Below are 10,610 nucleotides of genomic sequence, written 5' to 3'. Positions count from 1 at the left end.
CACTTCAATTCATTGCACCTGGCCGCACGAGTGAAATATCTCGTACATTGTACGGTGAGGTACTGTAATCCCAATAGTAACCAGTAAGAGGGTGCACACTATTCTTTCAAACGGATCCAATGGATGTTATAAAGGACTATATCAGTATAATGCAAATCAATTTATGTTCTTGAAACATTTTAAACGAAAATTCAAGCATGCATAATACTAGTATAACGAATTCCAGCATGTAGTACTACAATTCCTCCCATTCTTTTGGCTTTCGTCTTTCAACAGAAAATGCTGGTGCACTTTAGTTGAATACGGGTACACTCATTCTTGTTAATGGACCCATGACATCTATTACAAGTCACAATTATCCATTGAGCTTAGAGGGACAATCCTTAGAAGTGAACACGTGATTGTTAATTTGATCAAATTAAGAGTATCATGTGAAGTGGCATCGACTTTTTTGTCGAGTACTTTAGAGATGATCAAAGAAAATGAGAGTGTTTTACGTCTATATTAAGTATGACAATGAGACGAGTTTCAGAAAGTTTGACTCTTTTCATTTCCAATCCTATTAGAGGTGAGATTGATTTATAGGTGAATTAGGAAAGACGAGTTTAAAAAATTTAAAATTAATATCATACTTATCCGGTTTTATTTGGTTTAAAAAAGCTCACCTCACTTTTTTAAAGAAAATAATTTACTCATATATTTTTAAATAAATTGAATATCAAATTATGAATTATATTTTAATGCAAACAATATACAAACATTAATAAATAATACATTATTCTTTAATTATTATTATATCATAATTCATTTAACTATTAAATATCAATAAATATTTTTAATCAATATAAAAAATAATAACGTGAAGTAAAATGCTAACTCGTATAATATTTTTCTGATACATGGCTAACTCTAATAATATGATATAGCGAGGTGGGAGAGAGGAGGGACAGAGCTTTTACATCTCTGAACCTGAACTTAATCCTGCTCTTACAAGTTGGGAAAAATTCAAATCCAGCCTTAGATAAAATGAGATTTTTTTTCGTCAAAATCAATTGGAGTTAGATAAGTACCCGCCAACTCAGATTTAATTGTCATGCCTATTATAAATGCTCAACTTTTTTATTGAACATAGAGTGAACATAAGAGGAAAGAAAATAAAGAGTTTTTTTTTTCTTTCTTTTCTTTTATGGCTATACTCAGATTAAATTGTCATATTTTTTTTTTTTTGCGTTCATTTTCACCTCGGCCAAACAAAGTCAGTATTTTTGTTTGGATGATTTAAATCCAAAAATGTTAATATAGTTTCAACAACCTTCTGTTATAAGCTACAGATAATTATTGTTTTTCCCAAAACCCCAGTTTAAAGAAAAACTATGAGCAACTAAGGATATAAGAGAAATTTTCCAAACAATACAGGGTGTGTTTGAATTAGAGTTTGTAAACTTGATTTTGATAAATTTAATTTTGAAAAATTAATTTTGGTTAAAAATAGAGTTGAGTGAATTGAATATTTATGCTTGAAATATTTATTTGGAAGGTGATTGTGCATATTGGATTTTATTTGGTTACTGATAGTAAAAAATTATTCTTAAACGTATAATTACCGAGTATGATTTTTATTATTCAATATTATTGAAATATAATATAATAAGTTTGAAAGGTGTATATGATTAACAATACACACAAATGAGATTTTACTCAAAAACATAACAAATGTTACTTTTGGGTTAAGGAATTGTTAAAGCCAGGCCAAGTTAGAACCGGAATTTTTATTTTTACCTTAAAAATACGAAACATGCTTTTATCTTTCCTAACGCTACTGAACTTGGATAGGGAATCTAAAGGAGAATAGGAACTTGGTGAAGGAGGACAAAGCATTTGCTTTCGAGCTTTTGTTTGTTGCCCCATTCTTTCTTTATAATCTCGAAACCGACACTAACCCCATCTTGGCTTTGGAGAGCGAGTGATCATATACCAACTGCATCAGCTTCTAATGCCCTATAGCCTCGCATTTCATGGGGTCAAAGCTGTAGTTAGAATTTCCAAAGACACAGACAAAACAAAATGCTAAAAAAGAGAACAGTTACAATATTTGACTCCGTCAAATAAATGGACATTTTCACCATGCATGATTTCCCATAACACGTTTTCCTTTCTTTTAAATTTCATTTCCCTTCTAGAAAGCTAAGGAAAAACTACTTTTTTTTTTATAAAATAAAATAAAAAGAGAAAGATAAATAGAAAATGAGAAAAGTGTTAATTTGGATAATTTTAGTAGATAATTTTGAAAATAATTAATGGATGTAAAATAATCGTGACAAAATGTGAAGATAAAATGAAAGTACTTTCATGATATATTGTTATACATGAAAAGGGTTATGATCTAGCCTTCATAAGGATGCATTATATATGGAAGGAGAAAAATTAGTTGACATCGAATGCTAGTTAATATTTAGAGTATTTAGAGAGAAAACGACAAAAAAATATTAAATATAATAGATAAATAATATTTTAACTTGTGAAATATATAAAATAAATATTTTTTGAATATAAAATTATAGTATAATTAAAGTTCATAATAAATAAATATTTTGAACATATAAATCATATTTTAGATTTATGATAAACAATTTATGTTGTGATAAGGTTATTTTAATAATTAATAATTTTATAAAAATATTGAATTAAATTTAAAAATAAAGATAGAAAAAATAGATTAAAAGAGATAAGAAGTTAAGTAAAAAAAAATTTAAGAACACCTTTGCTGAAGAAAATTTCTTAAAAACACTCTTGTAAATTTTATTTTTTTTAATAATGCTCTCATTTAATATAGTTATTCTAATTTATATATAATGATGATATTTGATGTGATAAAAGCAGAAAAGTAAAATAATAATAAATATCAATAGAGTGTTTGTTATATAAAAGAGTCTACATGTCATTAATTTATATAAAATCGGTCCGTTGTAGAGTAGGCACAAAAGGAAAAATGGAAAACTAGACAAAACAACCTTCCACCACGAGAGCTGCTGCGTTTGGGTTTCTAATGCTCAGACACGCCATTCCGAATGAGCTCCTGACTTGAGACATGTCTTCATGATGCCCTTCCAAGATGTGGCAGAGAAGCATGTCGGTGTACAAACAATTAAAAAAACCCACCTCATTTACTGTGTCAATATTTTAATTTTTTTAATATAAATCATATTTATCTTCCATGAAAGATAATCCTAATTTGAGTTGAATATAACAACTATTGACAATAATATTCTCCTCCAAAGTAAACATATGACTATACATGAACCAAAATCTCTAATCAAAACAATCTTACATCAGTTAATCACATATTTAGTGATACCTTATCAATATTTAAACTAACACTAACTTTTAATTTTATAACTCTTGCTTATTTTACATACATCACACTACTACTATCTGCCTTACTATTGCATGGCATTACGTCAGTGATTATTAGTCAAAGACGCGTGGATAAGGATGCGTAGATAGAGGAACTAGATTCATCTTATTGAGACCTTCCCGCAAGTAGATGTATCATTCACCAGCTTGGGTACTAGGCTGCGATCTAGTATATGTGAATCATTCTTACTATCATTTTCATGGTACGAACAGGAATGGCGAGTGTGTTAGTTTCATTGAAACTCAATAAAAAAAACAACATTAGTGTCAACATCGTCCTGAGTTGGAAGGCTCTCAACCTGTGTGTACTTAACGCATATCAAATTCAAATGGAACAAGACAATAAAATAAGGGTAGTATGTATGTATGAATGAAACACATGATTGTGTCAATTATGTTATCCACTAATTACGGACGATATCTTGTCGGGGTTGAATCTCCCATATGCAGTTTGGGTTGAACTTACTTAATTTGCACAAAATATTTGTTGACCGTGGCTCTTATTCACTGAGAAAATCGCTCAAAAACATGAAGAATTATTATTAATCATAGAAGTAGCAGTTAAGAGGTGTTGTGCTTGATTTCTGATGCATAGATTCCGTACCAACAATTAAGAATGACGAAAGCAGTGCCTGTCCAATGTGAAAGAAGAATGGGGATACAGGATGCATGTACATTTATATCTAGTCAGTATTTGACTCAAAAGAACAATAATACTTAAAAATGTTTGCATATATCTAGACATTATAGTTTTTTTTTTCGAAGACTTAATTATATATTTTATTATTACTTCATGAATTTTATAATTCAACTTTATTTTTTTTATATTTTACTTACATGTTTTTTTAATTTTCGTGCATTTTAACCTATTCTTAAAATATGTAATAAAGTGTTGATATGTTTCTAAAAAATGATGTTGTTTTGTCATTAATTTTGTGTGAAATGACATTGTTTAATCACCAAAATAATAATAAAATGTGCAAAAAAATTAATTAAATGGGAAAATTCATATAAAATGATGATAGTTGAACACACATTACTTAAGTGTCGATAGTTGATGTCAAACCCACATTATTAAGTCCTTAAAAAAAATATTACCAATAGACAAGCCAACACTACTAATTAGTATTTTTCAAAAAGTAAATTATTGTTAGTGTCGCTATGAGTGCCAAATGAAAATCCTAACCCAGCAAATACAGTCCTCAACGCGTGGTTTCTCCCTTGTCCAATTGACATCACCACTAACGTCGTTTTATTTTATGATGACGCTGCCGAGGTGGATGCATGGCGCATTGTTCAACTTTGTATTCCTCAGCAAACACATCTTCTCGTTGCCTTCGTTGTTAGGGAGGTTATGATTAGGTTTGAGACCATGTTGTTGGTGGGCATTCCTTGATTGTTGCTCTTTTAAATCTCTCTTGTTGTAAGTCCAATGGCGGCCACGATGAACGAACTTCATCTTGTGGCAGAGATGACAACCAAAGGAGAGAGTGATTGGGGAGGTAGAAAGTGACAATGCTGAAGTTTTGATTATATTTTAGTTCCATATATGGTGGATATCCATGGGAAGCGATGGTAGTTAAGGACTTGGCTCGTGCTTTGGTATAAGATTTGTTTGCTTATGTGTTCACGCTACAAGGGGGGGTTTGGTTTTAGGAAGACGGTTATAGTGGTTGTGACATGGCTTCAATGATGACCCAATCTCAGTGCATTCAGATTTATTTTAGGCGCATCAAGTGGTAGGCATGACCAGGACAAAACATTACAAAAAAAACAATATTATTTGTTGTTTTTTTTTTTTTTAGCATCAACTTGGACGTTATGAAATGTCAGCCTTTTTTGGCTAACACAAATGCAATTGTGTAAACCTTGGTGGCGAGGAACTTAAAAAAGAATCTAATATTAAACATGTTTGCCTTAAAACAATTTTAGAATTAGTGATATTTTAATTTTTTTTTTTAAATGTGTAAATATGTATAATTGTTGAAGTAGTTGGACATTACAAATAGTAAAATACATCTTTTAGAGTATGATGTAATTTGAAGATGAACTATATGAAAACGGGTAAATATGTAATATTTCAAATACACAATTAAACGTGTTTGACTTAAAAAAATTTCAAGATAAACCATCAGTTAAAAAAATTTTGACTTATAAAATTTTTCAAATAAATGAGCTTTTTGGGAAGTTTCAAATAACATGTGAAAAGTTATACATAATTCGTGATTTGAGAATAAATTAAACGAAAGCGGATGAATATATAATATTTCAAATACACAATTAAACGTGTTTAACTTAAAAAAATTTCGAGATGAACCATCAGTTAAAAAAAATTTACTTATAGAATTTTTCAAATAAATGAGCTTTTTGGAAGTTTCAAATAACATGTGAAAAGTTATACATAATTCTGTAAATATTTTTTGCATTTTTTCCAACCTCTGATTTTGTTGAGAAATCAAATATACACTTAAAAAATAATAGTGTTGCTATTAATATAATTAATTTTAGGCTATTAAATATTATTAAAATATATACTGTATCAATTATCAATTACGTTACCAGGACAAGAAATTAAGTTTGACATTAAAATAAATAGGACGATAAATGCGATGAAACTTAGGGAATAAAAAATTGGAACAACAATGACAACTATGATTTGTGATGGAACATTCCCTCATTGATTTACATAATTTTTGTTGTGGGAATATGTTTTTGTCTTTTTTTGTTAAGAAAACAAAAATACATTTGAAAATAATAGAATTATTTTTAATATAATTAATTTCAACCTATTAAAATATATATTGGAGTTATTATTAATAATAAACTTTACGTCCACGCGGCGAGAAATTTTACATCAACACGGCGAGAAATTAATTTTAATTTTAATATTGAAATAAATGAGACAATAAATGCATAGAAAAATAAAGAACGGTTAAAATTATAACTAATTTTAATATTTATAGTAATTACATTTTAAATATATTTCTTTTATGTGCCTGCGAGAATATAAAATGTAAATGTAATTTAAGAGAGTAGAGTAAGAAGTACAAAATTTATCCATATAATTTAAAATAACGGTTAAAATTATAAATAATTAAAATGCTATTGACCATTCATATATGATTAATTTATGACCGGTATTTATCTCCTTCATATTCTCATTGTATATGCCAATATTTAAATGGTAAAAGAGGCTCAATGTGAGCTTACAACTTGGGACGTGTTTGGTTCTTAGTTGGGAGACTTGCAAGGTACGTTGGAAAAGTAAAATGAAAAAAAATATATTGTTTAGCTTTGAGTTGAGTTTGACTATGAAATTTTTTTTGACTCGGGTTTTCCTTAAAACTCAATTTGAAATATAGATGAAATATAAGAAAAGGGCTAGTTACTTTTACAAACTTAATTTGCAAAATGTAGTTTCTTAAACATAAATTTATAAATTCTAATTCAAACACCGCACTTACAAATTTACTTTTTATTTTAAAATAAATAAATTAAAAAATCTTAATTTCTCATACATATATCTTCATTTTGTAACACTCTAATCGAGGGATCACCACAACGAAGAAAGTCGCATGAAATGGCAAAAAAAAAAAAGGTTTCCTTGTTTGATGTGGATAAAAACTACATTGACATCCCATCACAGAACAAAGAATTTTAGTTTCAGACCAAGAAAGTGTCCTTGAGAACAAGATCCCCAACTGATGAACTATTTTTCAAAGGAAAACTCCTTCCTCTTAACCTTCTTCCTCGTGTCCAAATAGTTGAAAAGCTCCTTGAGAATGTCGATGCCACCACACCTCTTGAATCCTGCAACATCTCTCCCTCAGATTCGCACAGGGTTAGTTCTTATGAATCACTCCCTTTTGAGTATCAATTGAAATAGAAGGGTTGATTAGTGATCATCACATGTTCCAATGAAACAGAACAAGCAATTCTGGCTGGCTCAAAGGTCTAAAGCAATTCTTCTAGGTTCTCTTCTTTATCTTCATCTTTTTCACCCAATTCAACTAGGTCATACGAGTTGCAATTGTTCAACAAGAGTACCAGGGCAGAGCAAGAAAATTCAATCAACAGTGCCATCTCTCATTGTAAAAAGTCACAACTACAGGGTAGTTCAAACAACGTTTGTTCACAATCTCTGGTTTGTGGAAATAAAGAAACAACTAGGTTGACCCACTGAGAGGGGGAGTGAGAGAGTTGAGAAGAGCTTGGTCAAAAAGAATAAGTTTCTCATTTGAAACGAATTGAAATATTGTATGTCAAAGAGGCAATGTAGTGACAGCATTGGTCATTTGTGACAAATTGCCAAAGGGTAAATGCAACATATTGTTGGGGATCAGTGAGAAAATTTAGTGATAATATTGCAAGTGATTAGCAAAAGGATAGTATTGGTCATTGATGAGGAAAGTGACCAAAATCAAGTAACGAATTCACAACAAAGATTGGTTCGGTTATTAGCGAAGAATTGTATAGAATATTTACATGCTATGATAGAGGGATTTGGAATAGAATGTCGACATATTTCTTTTTGTGTGGGAATAACGATAAAGTGATGCAGTTTCTTTTAATATAGCTAATTTCAAGCTATTAATATTATTGTATTAAAATATATAGTAAAATTAATATCAATTATAAATTTTACGCCAACACAGTGAGCAATAAATTTTGACGTTAAAATAAACAGGACAATAAATGCATAAAAAGTGAGAAATAAAATATTGGGAAGACAATAATTGATAAAAATCCACAATTATCGTGTAAGAGAAAAAATTTATCCCAACTTATTTGTCATTTTAATTTTCTAATATATCATTAATTATATTTTTTTACTTATATCACTTATAATAGTAAAGGTGAATAATGAAATCTATAAATAAATTAAGGATGATATAAGATTCATTCTATAAAATTATTATTATTTTTATCTATTTATTATTGTAAAATAACCTATAATATCTATTATTTTGGAATGAATTGAGTAATATTTAGTGAATGAATGTTGACAAAGTGATGTCGTTGCTAATTTATCACCTGAATTTTAAGAAGAAATGTTTTCTTGCGGCTTTCTCACAACTAACATTAGTAAGGGAACATTCTCTCACTTATTCGCTTAATTTTCATTGTGGGAGTATGTTTTATTCTTTTTCCAACCTTTATTATTGAGAAAACAAATATACAAATAAAATTAAAAGAATTTCTTTTAATAAAATTGATTTCAAACTATTAAATATTATTCAAATATATACCAAAATTAATATTAACTATAAATTTTACGTCAATGCGGTGAGAAATTGATGTTAATATTAAAATAAGAAGGAAAAATAAATGCACAGAAAAATGGGAAAATATTGGGGAGGCAATAAATGTTAGTAAAAAAAAAAAAAACTCAATATTTAGTGAAGGAATTACAACAAAGTGATGCCACCACTAATTTGCAACCTAAATTATACAAAGGAAATTTTCCCTACAACTCCGTTGAAACTAAGATTAGTAAAAGAACATCCCCTTGCTTATTTGCAAAGTTCTCGTTGTGGGCCGGAATATGTTTTTTCCCTTTTTCAACATTTATTTTTGTTGAGAAAACAAATACACGCTTAAAAATATTATTAAAATATATACTAAAATTAATACAAATATAAATTTCACGCTAACACGACAAAAAAAATTATTATTAATAAACGGAACAATAAATACAAAAAAATGAGCAATACAAAATCCAAAGGCAACAACTACTAGTCAATAAAATAGAATTTATAGTTGAAACCATAAAATATAGCATAAGGAGAAAAATATTCATTTAGGTTCACAAATTTGTCACTGCTTGCAGTAAGAAGTAATTTCATATCAATATCATAATTAGAAGAAAAAAATTTATAATAACTATATTATGAAAACACTTTTTTAGATTTTTTAGCAGACGAGATTATAAAATGTAAATGTTAATTTAAGAGAGTGAGAGTTCAAAAAACGAATCTTGATTCTTGACCATATAATTTAAATTAAAAAATAACTAAAACAATATTGACATTTTATGTATGAATATATTTAGTGAAGGAATTACAACAAAGTGGCACCATCACTACTTTGCAAACTGAATTTTGCGAAGGCATATTTCCTTATAACTCTCTTGAGACTAAGATTCGTAAGAGAGCATCCCCTTCCTTTTTTTTCTTCTTCTTATTTGCATAATTCTTGTTATGGGAATATCTTTTTCACGTGTCAGATTTTTTTTATATGCTATTATGGGAATACGTTTTTGCCTTTTTCAAACTTTTATTTTTTGTTGAGAAAACAAATACACGCTTAAAAATATTATTAAAATATATACTAAAATTAATATGAACTATAAATTTTATGTCAACGCTGCAAAAAATTTATTAATAAAATAAATAGAACAATAAATACAGAATAAAATAAGGAATAAAAAATCCAAAAGACAATAACTGTTAGTCAACAAAATCAACATTTATAGTAACTGCATTTTGAAAACACTTGTTTTCGATGTTTACAAGACTATAAAATGTAAATATAATTTAAGAAAGTGAGAGTGCAAGAAAAACAAATCTTGGCCCTATAATTTAAATGAACTGTTAAATTTAAAAGTAATTAAAATAATTTTGACATTTATGTATGATTATACGACCAATATTCACTGGCCTGGTAGTCTCACGCTATATGCACGTGCAATTCAAATGATAAAATAGGATTAATGTTATTGGAGAGATTATAAAATTAGAGCATGTTTGGTTCTTAATTGAGAAACCTCCAAATATATTAAAAAGTAAAATTGAAAAAGCTTTTTGTTTTGTTTTGAGCAGAGTTTGATTATAAACTAAATTTCGTCTCAATTTTTCCTTAAAAATTAATTTTTTTATTAGTAAAAGTTAGGTTGAGATAGAAGAAAAATAAAATTTATTTTTCAAACTCAATTTATAAAATAAAGGCTAAATTATTTCGTTGTTCTCTTATCTTTATTTTATATTTTTATTTTGATTCCTTATTTTTTAAAAGTTGTAAAATGATTCATATTTTTTAAAAATTTCAGTTTTTTTTAGATAAACATGTCATAAAATTTTTATTTTAGAGACCGCTTTATAACTTTTAATGAATAAAGGATTAACTTTTAAAAAATAAGATACCAAATGAAATCTAAAAGAAAAATAAGAGACCAATAAAATAATTTAATGTAAAGT

The sequence above is a fragment of the Glycine max genome, chromosome 19 (assembly GCF_000004515.6).
Source record: "Glycine max cultivar Williams 82 chromosome 19, Glycine_max_v4.0, whole genome shotgun sequence".
In the NCBI taxonomy this organism is placed as follows: Eukaryota; Viridiplantae; Streptophyta; class Magnoliopsida; order Fabales; family Fabaceae; genus Glycine; species Glycine max.
This window is presented reverse-complemented; position numbering follows the sequence as displayed.